Source organism: Parasteatoda tepidariorum, chromosome 7 (assembly GCF_043381705.1).
Source record: "Parasteatoda tepidariorum isolate YZ-2023 chromosome 7, CAS_Ptep_4.0, whole genome shotgun sequence".
NCBI lineage: Eukaryota > Metazoa > Arthropoda > Arachnida > Araneae > Theridiidae > Parasteatoda > Parasteatoda tepidariorum.
Genome location: NC_092210.1, coordinates 4,556,541 through 4,577,747, shown reverse-complemented (window position 1 = coordinate 4,577,747; position 21,207 = coordinate 4,556,541). Strand labels below are relative to the sequence as shown.

The 21,207-nt window shown below is 27.8% G+C and overlaps 1 protein-coding gene across 3 annotated transcripts in view; it reads left to right on the top strand.

Annotated features, from left to right (window-relative positions):
- The window catches only part of LOC107437851 (iroquois-class homeodomain protein IRX-6), a 173,974-nt gene that overhangs the window by 62,928 nt on the left and 89,839 nt on the right, over positions 1-21,207 (top strand). The window lies entirely within an intron of this gene.

The window sequence follows — 21,207 nt, the reverse complement described above, 5'->3', positions numbered from 1 at the left end:
ACTATGATACTTGTTTCACTTTCTTTACCATATTGATGAAATTTTGATTACGTAGTAATAGTTTAATTAGCCATCAATTTTGTATAGTATGATACTAGTTTCAATTTCCTTACCATATTAATGAAATATTGATTACATATTAATAGTTTAAATAGCCATCAACTTTGCATAGTGTGATACTTGTTTAATTTTCCTTACCATATTTATTAAATATTGATTACATAGTAATAGTTTAAATAGCCATCAACTTTGCATAGTATACTGTATGGTAAGAAAAATGAGACTATATTGCATATATTAATAATAATATACTAGTCTCATTTTCCTTACCATATTTATGAAATATTGATTACATAGTAATAGCTTAAATAGCCATCAATTTTGTATTGTATGAGACAAGTTCCAGTTTCCCTTAGCATATTTATTGAAATATTGATTACATAGTAATAGTTCAAGAAGCCGTGAATTTATAGTATGATACTAGTTCTAGTTTTCCTAGCATATTTATTGAAATACTTAATACATAGTTAAAGTAGCTACACATTTTTTATTGCATGATAGTATTTTACAATATCCCTTAGATTATTTATTGAAGTATTGATTACGTAGTAATAGTTTAAATATCCATCAATTTTGTACAATATGATACTAGTTTAAGTTTTCCTTAACATATTTATTGACATATTGATTGCACAGTAAAAATAGTTCATTTAGCCTTTAGTCACGAAACAAAAGGTAGTAGTATGTAATAATAATAATAATTCATGTAGCCATTTAGGAATTATCGGTTATCATGGTGAGTGGGTCATGTCCATTGATCCGAGAAATAATTAATGTAGCCATTAATCATGCAGTAATTGTTCATGTAGCTCTAAATAGCATAAACATATTGTCAGTAATTCATGTAGTAATTCACAGGTAGATTAATCTCATAGTAAAAGTTTTAGTGATTCACATAGACATCGACAAATTGAATTCGGAGACAAAATATTAAGACATAAAATTTTACTTTTTCGATAAGTGTTTTTATTAGAACAAAATTCTAATAAAAAAAAACAATTATAAAGTGCTGGTGGACAGTTAATTTGAATCTATTAAATCACGTAGTAAAGGTTCATATAGCCAGTATTCATTTAGTAATTCACAAGAAAATTATTCTCATCGTAAAAGTTTTAGTGAGTCACATTCAATTGACAATTGAAATTCGAAGACAAAGTTATTAAAAACAAGTTATGATTCAAATATGGCATGGTTCATAAACAAGTGTCGCACTAATTAGAATTCATGTATGAAGCTTTTGAGTAATTAGGATAGAGTATTAAATTTTTGAATAATTGGGAATAATGTACGAAGGTTTTGAATAATCGAGATTAGCATATGAATATTTTGAATAATTGAGATAAATGTATGAAGTTTTCGATTAATTGGGATTAATGTACGAACCTTTTGGAACAATTGGGAATAGTGCATGAAATTTTTTAATAATTGAGATAAATTTATGAAGCTTTTGAATAATTGGGATTAATGAATAAAGTTCATGAATTATTGGAATAATGTATAAAGTTTTTAAATGTAATATTGTAGCATACATTTACAATATTTAAGAAGTATATTTTGAAAAGTGAAAATCTAAATTAGTGAAGCTTTTTAAGAAAATCATCATTTCTTAATCAAAAAAATAAGAGCAATTAATAATAAATTTTGAATTGTATTGAAATATCTGATTTTTCGTGCTATAAATATTCAGAATATTAAAAAACGTATTCATCTCAATTTCATTTTAATGTTTAGCACGAAGGGATATAGGATATTTTACATTAGCTTAATATTAATTTGAAATACTTTTAAAATGATATTTATTCGATTTGCATTTGAAACAAGAGAATAATTAATATGCAAAAATAATTGTTTTGATTTGATTTGAAATCAAAATAGAAAGATTTAAATATTTTTTAAAAAGAAAAATAGAAAATGGCAACACAAACTAGCATATGTCAGCAACAAGTTAAAATAATAAACCGTAATTTAACTGGCACATTAATCAGGAAAAGATAGCTATCTCTATTCTAAACAAATATAAAGAATGAATTGAATTTATTACCACTTTTTTGTATTATATAAAGGGAATTATCTATCAATTTTTTTTAATTATCTATAATTTTTTGAATTATCTATCCATTTTTAAAAATTATCTATCCATTTTTTGAATTATCTATCCATTTTTTTGGATTATCTATTAAATAATCTATTAATTTTTTTAATTAACTATCCATTTATCTAAGTGAAGGATGAATCTTGGAACTGGTTTTGAGTGGATATGCCAAAGTTTTATGAATTTAAAATTTTGGTGTTAATGTTTTACTATCTGGCAACTTCCTTTCATTTCATAATGTTACGTTTACTCCCTTTTTTCTCTAATTTTTCGTTTATTACCGAATATTTCTGTACTACTAATAGTATGACCTCTCATTACCTACAATTTATTCAAAATTCAATTTTACTACTTAACAAAATATTATGCAATAAATTATTACGTTTAAAATCATTACGCTTTTACCCCCACGTTTCGTCCATTTACAATGGGGCGTGTAAAACTCATTTTTATTTTCTCACCATACTTTGTCTCGAATATTTAAATAGTTTAAAAAATTTTTTTAGTGCAGTGACAACTTTGGCAACAACGTTTGCCTGCTACCAACTGATAATCAAACCCAACTAACTATTCCTCTCTAGAAAATATGCTAAAATAAAAAAAAAGCAGAGTATGTGACTTTAATAAGACATTTATGGGAACGTGTTTGGAGGTTGATAATTTTTTTTTGCCTAATTGTTCATATTATGTTTAAAAAATGCATTAATATAAATTACGGTACAGATTGATCAGAAATTTAATTTTTATATTAAAATGTCAGAGAGAACTGCATATTTTTTATCAGAACCACAATTTGATTTAATAGACTAAATACAAACTTTATTAGATTAAAAAAACGATAAATATATATTTATATATTCAGATTTCAAAATTCAAAAGTAATATTAATGTATACGATAAGAAATTGTGTAATATTTTGACATAGAATTTATAATAGCTTGATATCAATATATACAATTGTATGATTACTAGTTGAATATAAGTTTTTTTTTAAATTTATTTTTGTGCAATATATTTCTGAACGTTTCATGTTAGGTGTTTCTTAACACTTAGTCTGTGATTTTTTACGCTTAGTCTGAGAAAATTTTGTCCAACGAAAGTTATTTTGCACTTTTAAAAACACTTTTCAAAAATTTTACACTTTTCAAAACACTTTTTTCATTTTACACTTTTTTCACGAAAAAATTTTACACTTTTCAAAGTGTAAAATTGTCATACATATGATCGATTAATGATAAAAATTAACGAGAATGAGCACTCGAATGCAAAAGGTGGGTATTTTTAGATTCTTTTAAAAAATTGCTGCATAAAATATTTGAGGTAAGAAAAAAGAGAAATACCATATGATATTAATAACTTAGAAAGCGTTAATTAATCAATTTATGTGTCTAAAGTGAAGGCAACACAGGTATTGAAAAAGTAATAAGTAAATAAAGTCAGCTCACCCCTTAAATGTTCTCTTAAAAGCATAGATTATTAAAATTCAGAGAAATAAAAAGTCAAGTTGTTAACGAATTGGTTATAGATAAATCTACGTTTTCATATAAAAAGATCGCTCAGTGGAAGATAAAAAGAAAATCATAAAAATTTCAAGACACCTGGAACATCCAATTGAAAATTAAGTGGTTTATCTATCTCGATTAATAAGATTAATAGATTAATGAGATTAATACATTTGTGACTACCACAATTAATAATACGTAAGAGAAAAAGAAAAAAACTACAGTTCATTTATTTGTTTTCTGAAAAAAAATAAATGTAACTAAGTTGAGCTAACTTAACTAAATTTTTTAATAGGAGCTAACATTGAAATTTTTTTTTTTAAACTTTCTTGCAGATAGTGATTCCAGATTTACAACAGTACTGTTAACTCTTAATCTATATTCTTACTTTATATTTTCTTTACACGGTTATTATTTTTAGCTAAATAAATACTTTTCGGTAACTGCTTTTAAAATATTTTCAAACCTGAAAAAATAACTATGACAGAAATAACAATCTTATAACATGTGATTTATATAGTATCAATTTAAATCCGATACAGTGTGGCAATTAAAGTTTGAGTATAAAGCAATACTGTAATAGTTGTAACATCTATGAATATAATTTCAAATGAATGCTTATCTTTTATTCAAACAATGTTTAACAAACAAAAACTTTTGAGGAAATGTTGAATATGTTATTAATTGTCTGAAAATAAGAAACATCATCACATAAATATAACTTAGTTTTCAAATAAATCGACCAAAAAGATCCATGACACTCAGAAAAATCGGATGGACATTCAACCGTGAAAAGGATACCTAAAATCAAAATAGGGTGCAAATTTAAAAAAAGTGTCCATTTGTGCTACGCTTTTGTTTGAGTTGAACCAAAGTATTGTGAAATTAAGTTTAGGAAGTACGATAACTGTGGTTCAATTTAGCTCCAAATGAAGGTTGCAGCGAAGTTGAATTATATTGTGGTTTATCACGCTTCAAAATTTCGAACATTGTAGTTTCTTACATTAGTGTAGAGTAGTGTTGGCCCAAGATAGTTCTAAATTAAGGTTGTTGGACTTGAATTATATTATGGTTCAACGTGATTCAAGTTTTTTAACAATGTATTTTCTTATATTAGTGTAGGGTAGGCTCAACATAGTTCTAAATTAAAGTTGTTGGGAATTGAAATTTTTTATACTTCAACACGCTTCAAAATTTTCAACAATATAGTTTCTTATATTTGGGAAGTGTAGGTTCAACTATGTCGTTGCGATTTAAATTATATTATGGTTCAAAGCGCAGCAAAATTTCTAATAGCGTAGCTTCTTATATAAACATTTAAAAGACAATAGCTCCTCTAAATAATAAGTCAATCGATAATATTCATTGCAATTTTGTCTTCCGCTCCATAATGACAGCACAATCGGTAGCTACAAATGATAATAACACTAATAGATATTAATCTGCAACGCGTTGAATGTGCGCAACGCGACAAAGTGACGGCCCTCTCTAATTAAGATGGATGACTTCAATTAAAATCCAATATCAATTACATCGTATTTTTACCGATTAGTGTCATGAGCAGTTTGATGTTGCCAAACTACTAAAGGTATATATATATATTTTTTTTTTCGAAAGGTTACTTCTTTCAATGCTAATTTCGCCTCTCAACTTTGACCAGGCTTGCTAACTCGACCTAGACGAAAAAATTACATCCAATAGTTGTCATTGTAAAGACATTGAATTGGTTAATTGAACTTATTCGAAACAATGGTTGAGCGATTTATATTCAAGTGCTGTTGTCGCCTTCCTTACATGGTTGTTTGGTCTTGAAAATCTTCATCGACCATCTTAACGGTGTCGGTCCCCATTTCTAATTGAGGAAACGCGGCTGCGCGATTTCGGTCTTCCGCGAGTTTTTTTGCGGAAATAATGCCTGGTTTCGATCGTTTAATATTCTTTCCCCCTTTTTCTCATCTATGAGAATTCTATTGTTAGGTGGTAAAAATGTATTCTCAATCCGTACGCTATGACCGCTCTGGAAATGATAAATAAGAAGAAGAAAAAATATCGCGAATTCAATAGCTCCGTCGATATTGGATTGTTGTATAGACAATATAGATTACGGAATCCGGGCAAAAATTTACATGTTATAACAAGAAAATGGCGATTTTTTGTTATTCATCTGATTAGCAAAGCGAAAAGCTATTTAAAGTTTGAGTTCAACAGAAATAACTTAATTTGTAATTCAGAATATTACATCCGTTCGGAATTCCACAATTGGCAGCAGAATTATACTCAGATAACAACAAAATTATCGTTAGTGCTAAAATTTAAAATTCTGAAACACGTTTAATTTAGAGAAACATAATAATTTATACTACTCATTTTTTTTCCCAAGAAAAAAAAAGGATTTATCTTGTTTAATTAGATTCAATCGTTTCAATTCATTTATAATGCAGGCTATATATGATGCGAATTCAACCATGAATACGCGTGTTTTACAACTAAACGGTAAATAAATTATGAACGGTAAATGAAACTTTTGAAAATTTCGTCACGTACGCAGATTTAAATAATTTAAGGTTCATACTAAATCAAAGTCTATGAAAATTACATTGAAGTATGAAGTTTTGAATACTTTTATGCGCACTGAAATCGTATGCAATAAATCATAGTTTGTGAAAAATAAATTAAGTAAGAAGTTTTCAATAATTTTAGGTGCAATGAAATCTCATACAATAAGTCAAACAGTTGTTTATACAAAATTGCGTTAAGTATGAAGTTTTAAATAATTTTAAGTGTACTGAAAATTTCGTTAAGTACTTAATTTTTAATCATTTTGTGAGTACTGTAAATTTAATATGCATACATCAAATTTTTGATTTTAAAAAATATTACTGCTTTTTAGATAGAAAAATTTTAAATCGTAACCAAATTTTAAACTGCAATTACTCTAATGTTTAACACAAGTCTTAAAAATTGGGTATAAAAATAACTAAATCCGAAAAAACTATTCAGAAAAATGTTTTTTAACTTCTTTAAAAGTATTTTTTCCTTCAAATTTTGTGTAACTGTATTATGTTTTGTGATAATGACAAACAAATTTATCGAATCAAACTATTGATACAGCATTTATGACAATTATCATTTGAATTCTTGTTGTGTCATTTTATTATCAAAATCTACATGCCAACTATCATAAATCTTCTAAAAATGCCTTAGTATTGCTTGAACATTTATGATTATTATCACTAATGTTCTAATTGTGTCATTTTATTACTAGAACTTGCATGTTAATCATCATAAATTTTCTACTGATTTCCTATTCTTGCTTGAACATTTATGACTATTATCACTAGTGTTCTAGTTGAGTCACTTTATTACGAGGACATACATGTCAACTATTAGAAATCATCTGGTAGTGCCTTAGTATTGCTCGAACAATTATAACCATTAGTGTTATAGTAACTATTATAACACTAATGTTCTAATTTTATCATTTTATCACTGGAACGCCCCGTGAATTATCATAAATGCTCCAGGGAAGTCAATTTAAGAGCTGAGTGAGACTTAAATCGAAGAGCTCGAATTCGGAAGACAATCATATTTCGGTAGAGCTCAAATTATGAAATTATAATTTTGCTGTGTTCCCCATTTACTTATAAATGAAGCCGGTAACCGTTTGTATACCGTTAATATACCGTTTTTTCATCGCTGGCCGCGATAAAAAAACGGTTTATGTCCATAAAAGCTGATTCTGTGCAAAAGCGATTTTCCGTGGGGAAACGCCAGTAACGCCCATCTTCACTGTATAATAACTCTCTGTGAATACCGATTTTTCACGTTATTGGTTTCTCAAAACTTAATTATCCTCGAAATGCAACAGATGGAGATCCAATCGCATTTTTGTGAAAATTTTCTCGTCATTTTTTTTTCCTCCGTTCCTTTCCTCTTGGTTTCAAAATATCTTTTGGGGAAAAATTGGCGAACAAATAAATAAATATCACTCCTAATAATATATAATTGATAAGAATTTAACGTCCCTTGTTACAATTACTTTTTAATAGATATTTTCCTCTATACAAAATATGATACTTTGTTGCTCTTTCGAAAATATATTTTAATAGTCTTGAGGCTGATAATTTTATGTCATAATATTTTCAATTCCCTAGATATTTCTGTTTATTTATTTATTTATATTTTACTTTTGAGCTTTTTTTTTCCTTCGAAGTTTTAATAGAGTTTATAACAACTGAAATGAATTAAATCACAATTTTATCATTCATCCGCTTGCAAAAAAAAAAAAAAAAAAAACTTTGGGTTAATCGTGGGTTTTTGGGCCTTCAAAAGGGGCCGGGCCTTCCTAACTCATAGGATCTAGCGTTGTGCATCGAGACCATTCTATTACGTAAGCACCTAAGGATTACGTAAGATGCGATAATCCACTTAATTTCAATAATTTTTTTTTTTTAAAAGAATATTAACAGAAAAATCTAAAGTAAAAATAGTATTGAAAAAGGAACCGAAAAGTAAGATAAAAGAAATTTCAGGTAATTTCAGAGTTCAAGTATTTTGACGGCAGAAAGGTAAGATTCCTTAAAAATATTCAACTTAAAAATTTGGCTTAATGAATGAAAAAGTCATTTTTGTTCTATGCATCTTTTATTTGAATTCAATCCAAATATTTCAATTTCATTATTATAATAAAAATCAAAATTAAACGGGGGGTACAAAAGAGCGTTGTGACTCTCTTAAGTAAGTATGGAAAGTGGTATACGACTCGTTTTTTTTTCTTTTCTTTTTTCAAACAACTAGGCAGTTTATCAATATTTCCCAAAACGTGCTTACGTAATATTTGGGCAGTCTCTTTCACTTTACATTAAAAAATTTAAATATAAGTTACTCGTGAAACATAAACATCATAAAGTAAAAAATATATATTTTTGAAAAAAATGTTGGAAACCATAGAATTCTTGAAGAATAACCGAAAAGCTCCATCTTTCTGATCGCAAACAAATGGATAATAAAATTTTCGAATTGGGCTAATTGGTAGCTGATGATCGGCCGCTTCGTCCACCCCCAAGTCAACCCACCCTCCAGCAGGGTTAATAAGGTCAAGGAGTGACGCCATTGTTGTCGTTGAATGACCGCTGAAGCGTGAACAAGCACGCGCATGCGCAACTTGATCGTTTTTGGTGACTTCTATCTCTTCGCGATCCCTGCTTCCGTCTCTAGCAGTTAGTAACTGCGGATTAATGGGGGGGGGGGGGGGAAANGGGGGGGGATGAAAATTCATCAGTTTCATTATCAAGCGGAAGTAGAAACCAATTTATTTTTGCTTTGTATTGTTATTAAATGGCAGTTAATATGGTTTGTTAAATAATTCATTGGTATTCATAACAGAACAAAATCTCTTGCATTAAAAAAAAAGAGAGAGCAAACGATAATTTTCTAACATCACATTTGGTTAAGAACTTAATGATTTAAAACATTCCTTCATTTAAAGTTCTTACAAACAAATCTTAAGTTTGAGGTCATCTCCTTTTTTTGCATTTTTTTTAAATGCTTTTATATATTTTTGAAGTTATTCAAACTGCAAAATGTTAAGAATTATTTTTATTTTCATAAGGTTTCTACTGCAAATGATTTTTTTTTTCAAGCGATTTTTTTTAATAAGAATGTTAATTTTTTTTAATGCGAATGATAATTTGTAGTTATTTTTAATATGTTATTTTTGTTTTTAATAAATGTTAGTAAAGTTTTTTTGATTAAGAGTATAAACAATTAATAAATTGAGAATAGTTTAACCAATTCACACGTTTCGTATATGTAGAAGCATTAAATTTACATTAACTTGCAGTATGGATTCATTTAAATTCAGTTATCTGTGGAATTCTGCATAAAAGTAACACAATGTCAAACAAAAAGGAAACACTTACTGTATCAAGAAAATATTTTCCACTCAATACGCATATTTCATTAAAATAAAGTTATGTTCCAGAAATATATCATAGTTGCAAAATGGCGGTAAATAAATCTAGTTTGATACATAAATATCGCTACTTTTTTCATTAATATTCAGAACTATTTATGATAAAACAGTTTTTTTATTACGCAATTTTGGAAATTTTACTTTATTAATGCGTTATTGTTGTAATTGATACGATTTTCATTTTAAGGGAAATTAATGTAAAAAATTTTCTTTAATTATTAATTTTCAATTTTTAAGTACTCTTACTTATTTTATGTACTTATTAAGGCTAATTTAATAATATTTATTTAAATTTAAAGATATGTTTGAATATCATTAACTGCAATATTTCACTGCTCTTAAATAAAGTTAACTGCTTTTAGCTACTATATGTTTACACTATTTTAAATTGTAGGTTTGTAATATATTTATATAAGGTAAAAAATATCACCTAAAAAACAGTAAATAAAATGTATAGAAAAAACTGAACAAGCCATAAAGCGAAATATATAAAGCTTTATAGATTCGGCTTTATATATTTCGTTTTATGTTCTGTTCTATTTTTTTCTTTACATTTTATTTTCTGTTTTTTACGTGATATTTTTTACTTAATGTACTCTATTCTATTTTGTTTGAAAAATTTCTTTAAGTGCTCCTCACACTATTGTATTGATATGTTTTACTTTTGCTATATTGATACAATATTAGAAAGCACTCGTTTATACGGATATAATCGTGTGAGCTAATGAAGAGATATCCTTTTTTCCGGCCAATTTCTTTTATTCTGTAATTTTTTTCCCTCTATATTCTTAATTCATTTTATGAGTTCTATATACTTGCAGCTTATGCGCAGTTAATTAAACTTAATGATTTTCTTAATTTTCTTCATTTTCTCTTTTTACTTTTTGTCCTTTTTGTATTTATTTGCTGTGCTATAATCTATATATATATATATATNTGAATTTACATCTGGGTCGTAATTATCCGTTTTTTTTGTTTACTTTTAAAAAGGACCTATGCTTTTTTTTTTAATACCTCTGTCTTATGGACACAACTTAAACGAGCTTTTTCTTCTTTTTTTTTAAACTTTAAATTTGCTGTTCACTAACCATGAAACAAATAAATTTTTTTAGAACGATAAACTCAAAATATTTACCTATTCAAAATGTTTACATGAGTTAATGATGTTGACAATCGACCGTTGTTCAACAGTATTAAGAAAAAAGAAAAACATTTCTTTTACAATTTTAAATAATCTTACTTTTTTCTACATTATTGAATTTGTTTCTTAGATCAAGTTGATAATAGGTCATTATCTCTTTATTTTAAATGTCTCTAAAAAGGCAGAAGTAAATAATTAAAGTGATTAACTATTGTTTTTTTAAACTGTTGTATAACTAACAAGTATGTAAGTAAGTAGCGATTCGTTGAACTGTGTAAGGAAAACTTTTATTTTGAAAAAATATAAGCTACTTTTATGAACTTGAAATGATGTTAAAACTTACAACTTTATCTTTATATTTATTATATTATATCTACTACTAATTTTACTGTAAACTTATTTTAAATTATCTTTCAAATGTCTTACAGTCTAGGCGGCACAGTGAACCGATGACAAAGATGTCTTTTTTCTTTAACTGCATGAAATTCTTTCATTTTTCCATGAAATCCCTTCATTTTTCATTCTTTCGTGGAATTATTTTCATTTAAATCTGTGAATTTTTTTTATGAAATTGTTTATGAGAATTTTTTTAAGAATATACCCTTTTCGAATATTTTTTTGTTTTGTTTTAAGGCGTATTTATTATTTATTATCAAATTAAAATTTACGCAGAACCAAGTTAAGTTATATAGTTGTTAATAGTAAAGTATCAACTAATATATTCATTCAGATATTCTAGTCTTCACTTAAATCATGACTTCTAGTTATAGAAATGTATATGTATCCAGATATGTAATATATCCAAATAAGGTATGCAGACATTGAATCAAACAATTGAATAGGGTGAAAACATTTCTAGACTTTCTTTTTACAAAATTTTAAACTGTATCACACAAAATTGCTTATATTTTTCGCAATCAGTCCAGAAAAATGCAAGAAAAAAAATTGACAATTTTGTCCTTTTAGTTTAGGCTACTTCTAAGAAAAATCGAAGGATTGCTTTTTGGCTGAAACTTTGCACTTTCTTTCAAACCATGTTTTACTTGTACTGACGAATTCCTTCACTGAAATCATGTCGAGTTGGAAAACAAACTACCAGAGATAAGTAGCAATGAAATTGGAAGACAACAATTTTTTTTTTCGCGCAGATTAAGTCTTGTCTTGAGAGCTTTTAAAATAGATGGACTTTCCCTGAATCGTCAAGATAAAAATCTCGCCAGGTAAGCAGTTTTTGGGTAAACACATCTAATTCGGACACCCACTGCCGACATTTGTTGGAGCAATTGTCCAAAGAGTTCTCGAACGCCTAGGTGGTCTTTTTTTGGGGTTACTCCCCCCCCCTGTCTTTGTTTTGCAGATTGACTGTAAAACAAATGGAGGATGGAAGGGCCAAGAAAATTTTTATCACTTGTTTGCTGTTGGAGTTTGAAACGGCGCCAGACTATGTCCCTCTTCCATATTTATGCCTCCTTTACCTGAAGAGTGTTGTTCAAATATTGCTTAGATTTAATCTTTCGTGGTGCTTGAGTTTGGGGCGAAGTAGTTGGCTTTGCTTTTGGGTGATTACAAACGCCAAGAAAATAAGGAAAGTGTTTCTTTTTGGTGGTTTTGCTTTATTGGTGCCACGAGGCTTGTTGTTGACAATAAAGTTTATTTGTGTTGATTCTCGTTGAGATCCTAACAAGGCTACTTTTAGAAAGTACATTCTTCAGAAAACATAAATCTAGTGCTTTAACAGGCACTATGATTTCACTGCAGTTATTTTAAAAAGTTTAATTCTTGTAAATTCAGCATAATCATATATCAATGATGATAATCAATCAGGTATATTTGTGTCGATTTTCGTTGAGAGACTAACAAAGCTATTTTCAGAAAATATATTCTTCGGAAAACATAAATTCATTGCTTTAACAAGCACTATGATTACACTGTAGTTATTTTACAAGCTTTAATTCTTGTAAATTCAGCATTGTCATATATCAATGATGATAATCAATCAGGTATATTTGTGTTGATTTTAGTTGAGATAGTAACAAGGCTTCTTTTAGAAAATACATTCTTCGGAAAACATAAATCCAATGCTTTAAGAAGCACTGAGATTTCACTGTGGTAGTTTTAAAAGCTTAATGTACTTTTTTGAATTTACATGAATTAATCATGTATCGATGATGATAATCAATCAGGTAGGATAAACTCCTGTGGATCAAGCTTCAACAAAAGTAAGGCAAATTATTTTAAATTTTAACATGCTTATTCGAATTAACGTGATGTCATTAAATATATGAATGAGTGTAATTATTTAGGTAGGATTATTTCATATAAGTCAAGTTCCAACAAGAGAAAAACAAATTATTTCAAATTTTCATATACACGTTCGAATTAAAGTGAGGTAATCAAATATATGAATGAAGATATTATTTCGGTAAGACAAACTAATTCTGATCAAGTTAAGCTTGAACAAGAAAAAAAAAATAAAAAAAAATAAAAAGAAAAATTACAAATTTTTTCTGTACATATTTGAATCAAGGTGAGTTAACCATGTATCAGTGGTGATAGTTATTTAAATAGCATTAACTGCTGATGATCATCTTTCACTGTAATGAGATAAAAAACAAAATTGCAAATTTTTAAGAACGAATTCAAATTCGCGTGAGTTAATCATATATTAATGATGATAATCATTTAGGTAAGACTAACTCCTGTAGATCAAGTTTCTTTCACAAGAAAAAAAAAAAACAATTTCAAATCTCTAATTTTTATGTACATACTCGAATTTAAATGAGTTAATAATATATCAATGTTGATAATCATTCATGTTGAATTAACTCCTCTGAATCAACTTCCGCTTTAATAAGAAAAAAAAACAAGGTAGTGCAAATTTTATTTGTTTATTCGAATGTACAGGACATAATCACTTCTCACTGATGGTAATCATTGCTTTAACAAACTTAAAACAAACTATTGCAGCGTAGTAAATTTATAATAATAATAATTGTGAACTTATTTAAATTTAACTGAGGTCATCATCAACATTTTCATGCAATTTCTAAAAGAATTTTTGGATTTCCTAAGCGCAAGCAAAGGTACAACGAATCGTTGTCTTTGTCTAAAGTTGTTATTTTAGTTAAAATGTTTATGTAATTAATTTGGAATTATTGAGAACTTATGCTTGTTAGTTCTTAATTTACCATTTTGAATACCTATATCTTTCATATAATGTTAGAAAGCATTGTTTAAAATAATATTTGAAAACATAAAATCAATATTTTAACGAACGTGAAAAAAGGGAAAGATTTTAGTGCACAATATGTAACATACCTATTTATTTACTCGAATTACTCAATTAAATAACGAATGAAATAATTGTAAATGGCAAAAATTATGGTATTAAGTAATAATGAATAAAATAATTGTTAAAAAAAAAGCCTGCAAATTTTTTACAAACAATGCAAGGAAACATTACCTATAACCATTGTTTTCAATGCTCAAAAAAATTCATTTGAGCCCCTGTTTTAGAAATATGGAAGTATTATTCTAATAAAAGTATTTGTGATTTTAAGATAATGCAGGAATTTGAATTTCGCGAACCTGAAAGTTTATAATTATTTGTGTTTTCATACTAAAGAAAAATTCTCTCTACAATTTGAAGTAATTTATTTCTTTAAACAATACTAAAGCATTTAAAATTCCAATGCAGGATGTTTTAAAAGTATTTATACATTTGAATTTACATCTGGGTCGTAATTATCCGTTTTTTTTGTTTACTTTTAAAAAGGACCTATGCTTTTTTTTTTAATACCTCTGTCTTATGGACACAACTTAAACGAGCTTTTTCTTCTTTTTTTTTAAACTTTAAATTTGCTGTTCACTAACCATGAAACAAATAATTTTTTTTAGAACGATAAACTCAAAATATTTACCTATTCAAAATGTTTACATGAGTTAATGATGTTGACAATCGACCGTTGTTCAACTGTATTAAGAAAAAAGAAAAACATTTCTTTTACAATTTTAAATAATCTTACTTTTTTCTACATTATTGAATTTGTTTCTTAGATCAAGTTGATAATAGGTCATTATCTCTTTATTTTAAATGTCTCTAAAAAGGCAGAAGTAAATAATTAAAGTGATTAACTATTGTTTTTTTAAACTGTTGTATAACTAACAAGTATGTAAGTAAGTAGCGATTCGTTGAACTGTGTAAGGAAAACTTTTATTTTGAAAAAATATAAGCTACTTTTATGAACTTGAAATGATGTTAAAACTTACAACTTTATCTTTATATTTATTATATTATATCTACTACTAATTTTACTGTAAACTTATTTTAAATTATCTTTCAAATGTCTTACAGTCTAGGCGGCACAGTGAACCGATGACAAAGATGTCTTTTTTCTTTAACTGCATGAAATTCTTTCATTTTTCCATGAAATCCCTTCATTTTTCATTCTTTCGTGGAATTATTTTCATTTAAATCTGTGAATTTTTTTTATGAAATTGTTTATGAGAATTTTTTTAAGAATATACCCTTTTCGAATATTTTTTTGTTTTGTTTTAAGGCGTATTTATTATTTATTATCAAATTAAAATTTACGCAGAACCAAGTTAAGTTATATAGTTGTTAATAGTAAAGTATCAACTATAGACTGGGAAAAGTACAGAGCGCGATATTTAAATTAACATGTGTATCATTCTGAAGTAATAAATATATAAAGTATCCGAAAAGATATTGAATTTAACCTTCACAAAGTGTTGCAAAACTTGATAAAAAGTCTTAAAATGTTCCTTGAGTTAAAAAAAAAAAATAAGTANTATTTAAATTAACATGTGTATCATTCTGAAGTAATAAATATATAAAGTATCCGAAAAGATATTAAATTTAGCCTTCACGAAGTGCTGCAAAACTTGATAAAAAGTCTTAAAATGTTCCTTGAGTTAAAAAAAAAATTTAAGTACCTTAAATTTATAAGTAAAGTGCAATAATCTATTTCTTATTATTTATCTAAAATTAAAGTTTCAAACTGAAAGTGATTTGATTATTTTTTACTACAAAGTTAAGTCGTATAAATATTTGATAAATAAATAAAAAATTTAGGTGATAGGATGGAAAATTAATTATGATGTTTTAGTCGCTGTGCTTACCTTATATATTCATTCATCAATGCTTGACGAATTATTTGTTTTATTGCATTCCCATAACAAATAAATTCCTCTGGGGGTACTCATCCAGGAGTTCCCTTGTGTTCTGGATTGGGTTCAAAATTACAAGGCTGCGGAGTTGAAAATTAGTAGTCGTAAACCCAAAAATGGGTCGGCTGTTCAACGACGGTTATAAAATAATAAAAAATCAGTATCGGTTTATCAAAACTGAATTACGTTAACTACCAAATTCTTAATGTTTCATCAAACATAGTGTTTAGAGTGTTTAATTTAATTTCGAATGCAATTATGCAATTCCCATTAGTTTTTTCAAAATCAATTACAATTTTAAATTTTAAAAAAAATTGTGTTGATTGGAGGTAAAATATAATGATAGTTTCTAATCACAATAAGAGGTTAAAGTATTAATTTATAAGTTATGGCATGTGTTTGGTCAATTTCTTCATCAATGTCGATTTATTAAAATTGAATTACGCTAACTACCAAATTCTGAATGTTTTCTCAAACATGTAGTATAAAGTGGTTAATTTAATTTTAAGTACAATTATGTAATTCCCATTACTTTTTTTTTAAAGTCAATCTTTGAATTTAAAAACAATTGTGTTGATTGGAGGTAAAATGCAATGATAATTTTTAATCACAGTGAGAGGTTAAAGTATTAATTTATAAGTTATGACATGAGTCTGGTCAATTTCTTCATCAATGTCGGTTTATCAAAATTGAATTACGTTTACCAAATTCTTAATGTTTCATCAAACATAGTGTTTAAAGTAAACTGCTGTTTGTAGAAAATGCAACACCATGAAGGAATCATCAGAATCAAATGAAATATTATTTTAATAATGGATNATTCTGAAGTAATAAATATATAAAGTATCCGAAAAGATATTGAATTTAACCTTCACAAAGTGTTGCAAAACTTGATAAAAAGTCTTAAAATGTTCCTTGAGTTAAAAAAAAAATTTAAGTACTTTAAATTTAAAAGTAAAGTGCAATAATCTATTTCTTATTATTTATCTAAAATTAAAGTTTCAAACTGAAAGTGATTTGATTATTTTTTACTACAAAGTTAAGTCGTATAAATATTTGATAAATAAATAAAAAATTTAGGTGACAGGATGGAAAATTAATTATGATGTTTTTGTAGCTGTGCTTACCTTATATATTCATTCATCAATGCTTGACGAATTATTTGTTTTATTGCATTCCCATAATAAATAAATTCCTCTGGGGGTACTCATCCAGGAGTTCCTTTGTGTTCTGGATCAGGTTCAAAATTACAAGGCTACGGAGTTGAAAATTAGTAGTCGTAAACCCAAAAATGGGTCGGCTGTTCAACGACGGTTATAAAATAATAAAAAATCAGTATCGGCTTATCAAAACTGAATTACGTTAACTACCAAACTCTTAATGTTTCATCAAACATAGTGTTTAGAGTGTTTAATTTAATTTCAAATGCTATTATGCAACTCCCATTAGTTTTTTCAAAATCAATTACAATTTGAATTTAAAAAATAATTGTGTTGATTGGAGGTAAAATGTAATGATAATTTTTAATCACAGTACGAGGTTAAAGTATTAATTTATAAGTTATGGCATGTGTCTGGTCAATTTCTTCATCAATGCCGGTTCATCAAAATTGAATTACGTTAACTACCAAATTCTTAATGTTTCATCAAACATAATGTTTAAAGTTATTTAATTTAATTTCAAATGCAACTATGCAATTCTCATTAGTTTTTTCAAAATCAATTGCACTTTGAGTTTAAAAAATAATTGTGTTGATTGGAGGTAAAATGTAATGATAATTTTTAATCACAGTACGAGGTTAAAGTATTAATTTATAAGTTATGGCATGTGTCTGGTCAATTTCTTCATGAATGTCGGCTTATCACAATTGAATTACGTTAACTACCAAATTCTCAATGTTTCCTCAAACATATAGTTTAAAATGTTTAATTTAATTTTAAGTACAATTATGTAATTCCCATTACTTTTTTTCAAAATCTATCTTTGAATTAAAAAGAATTGTGTTGATTGGAGGGAAAAAGGGAAAATGTAATGATAACTTTTATGGACGATGCACTTATCTTATCAATTCCTTCATCAATGTCAGCTGAAATACCTAAACACTGAAAATAAAAGTCAGACTTGACATTAATAAAGTGCGGCAGATATCCACCGCACTCTTCGTTTTTCTTTTAATCTAACAAGACGTCACCATTATTACGAACACTTCACTAATTAGAGGAATTTTCTTCCACCTGATGAACTCAGCAATGTCACAATAATGTGACGTGTCACACAAAATACATAAACGACGTTATCGGTAGTCTTTTTTCTTCTACCCACCTAATAAGGATCCCCCCCCCACTTTTTTTTGCTATGGTTACCGTCGTGATAACAGATTCTTATCAAAGTCCCATTCCCCATTTCCGAGAAAAATGAAGATTATCATCATCATTATTAGACATCTTTAACTGTTAAAAAAAATCAATGTTAGTTTTTCTTTTATCTTTTATTTTTTTCATTTCGTTCATATGTATTGAACTTTTGCGATAACAAGTGATAAAAAAAATTGAATTTTTTTTTTATTTTTAAGAACAAGCGTGGGTCGAGCAGACGATAACGAAGCACCCAGACCTGTACATTGGGAAGGAGCAGAGAGACCCACTGTCTGAAATGATCCTAAATATGTCATTGATAAAAAGACGAACCACTGCGACTATCCATCACCTATTTGTTTGTTTATTTCTTTATGTCTACAATAGCAGAAATAGCATCGTAAGACTCGACTAAGAGCTTAAATGCGTGTTAAAATAAACTTCTAACAATAAAAGTAATAAAATTTTTATTTTATTTTTAATTTCAGTTTAATAAAATGTTCTTTAGAACAGTGGTTCCTAGTTCTCCTCTAAACTCTGTTTTATAAAATCTTTCATGTCAGAATTATGGTTCCTAGAACAAGAATTTCTAGATTTTCCTCTCTATTCCGTTTTATAAAAAGTTCCATGTCAAAATAATGGTTCCGGGAACAAGAATTTCTAGATTTTTCTCTTTATTCCGTTTTATAAAATGCTCCATGTCACAATAATGGTTCATATAATAATGATTCCTAGATTATTGCTCATACTTTGTTTCGTAAAATGTTCCATGTAAGAATAATGGCTCTTGGATTAAGGATATCTAGGCTTTCATCTATACTCCGTTTGATAAAATACTTCATAGAAAATACGCTTGTTGATCTAGACACAGTTTCGCGAAATATTATAAAAATGGTACAATTATGGTGCCCAATAAAATGGTACATACTCAAGAGGATTGGATATCTTTAGCTCGAAACAAACTTCGTTACGTGAATTACTCCGTAATATATATTGTTCTAGACGATGCATTTTGCTGAGAGTATAGTTTGTCTACAGAAGGAACTCCTCTCGCCACGAAGTCTAAGGTCGCCTGTTGCTATGGAAACAAGAAATCAAGCATATCAAAAAGGGGAGCTTCTTTCTTTCGCTGGCCCGAGTCAAAGCCTGTCCTAAATAATGGCCCAACACCCTTGAAATAGTTAAAACCTCGTTACCATAGTCACCGCCATTATTCTAATGGCTAGGGGAGTTTTTTAGACAGACAAACTATAAGTAGAGTTTATTTCAAACACCGTTTCATACATTTTCAATAATAAAATGGTACCTGTTCAAAAAGTTATTTCTTAGATAAAAAAAAAAAAGCTAAATTTTATGCTAAACACTAGTTTCTAAATATTACACGAATTCTAAACTGTCCTATATTTTCAATAAATCGTTTCACAAAATTCTACCCATATTGGGGTGATGTTTCTATACATTTGAAACATATTTTTCTAAGCTTTACAACATCCTTATCTAGAAAATTTTTTTTAACAGCATTGCAAATTTAATTAACTACGTATAAAAACAGGATAGGGATGGACATCTTTGAGATCCAAGTCAATAATATTCTATATTTTTCAGTTTTTTTTCTTTCCTTTTCTCGTTTTTTACGTTTTTAATATAAATGAAGTTTCTTAAATCCCGATTTGTTTCTTAAAATTCCTTTTCTCTCTTCTAGGTTACCAGTCTAAGAAATGCATTTTTACAAAAAGTCGTTTTTTTTCTCTTTTTTTTTCTTCTCTTTTTAATATTCTGCATGAAATGTCTCTTTCTATTCGATTTATTGTACTGTAAAAATTCCTTTACATGGTTCTTCTTGCTATGATTCACATTCCCTAATAAAATGGTACATATGTTGGGGCATAAATGTTATATGGTAATGGTACAAACGTAAAAAGTTAATTTTTGCTAACGTTCAAAGTCACGCATAAATATTTATGAAGTCACTGATAAATATTTTATTTACTAGTTTTTTTAAGTTAAATATTTTTATTTTCAGAATTGAAATTTATTTTGAAATTCGAAAAACTTCTTTCGTTAAAACATTTCAGAGGATTTAAAAATTAAAAATAAAATGGATTTAGAAGTGTCTGAAGAACTGCCTCAAGATTGTATATTTTAAAAATACAAAACGGCTACCTTTAAACTATATCGATCGAAACTGTCTAAATCGTAACGACTCGATTTAGTTTTGGAACTATTCCATTTTTTTTAAAATTGATATTTTGACCAAAGATGGCAGATTGTTCTTTTGTATATTACATTGAACAACACCCAATGCTGCTCAACTCCCCTAAAACTCAATATACTCTCTAATCAGCATGCGAAAAATCGGTTACGAAAAATCTCGCTTTTATTTTTTTCCTCGCTTATTTCACCAATGAGCCTTGAACTCCGAACAAAACTGTCGGTAACAGCTTGTTTACAAGGTGCTCGATTTATCCGCGAATTATTGTTAGTTATTTCATTTATTTATTTTTTTTATTATTATTTTTATTCTTTGTTTCTTTGCATGAGTGACTCTGTTGCCATTTTCAGCGGAGTTAATTTTCTCTTTTCTTGCAGCATCTTAACAAATATCCTACCCTTTAGGGTATATTCCTAACACGCATGGCTGACTTTCCTGTCGAGCTCTTTTGCAAAACAAGATATTTCGAATTTCAACTCCTGGGTTTCTCGTCTAAGTTCGGCAACAGTCCGACCCGATATTCAAAGTCGTTTAAAATGTTTTAGTCTGTCCTTTTTTTCTTCTTCTTATCTTTATTTTATTTATTCAGTCACGAGTGCAGGCAAGTGAAGCAGTTTCACGTCCCACCTAATGATGAAAGTTTTATCCACTATGTCGTGTGTGCATATATAATATATTGGAG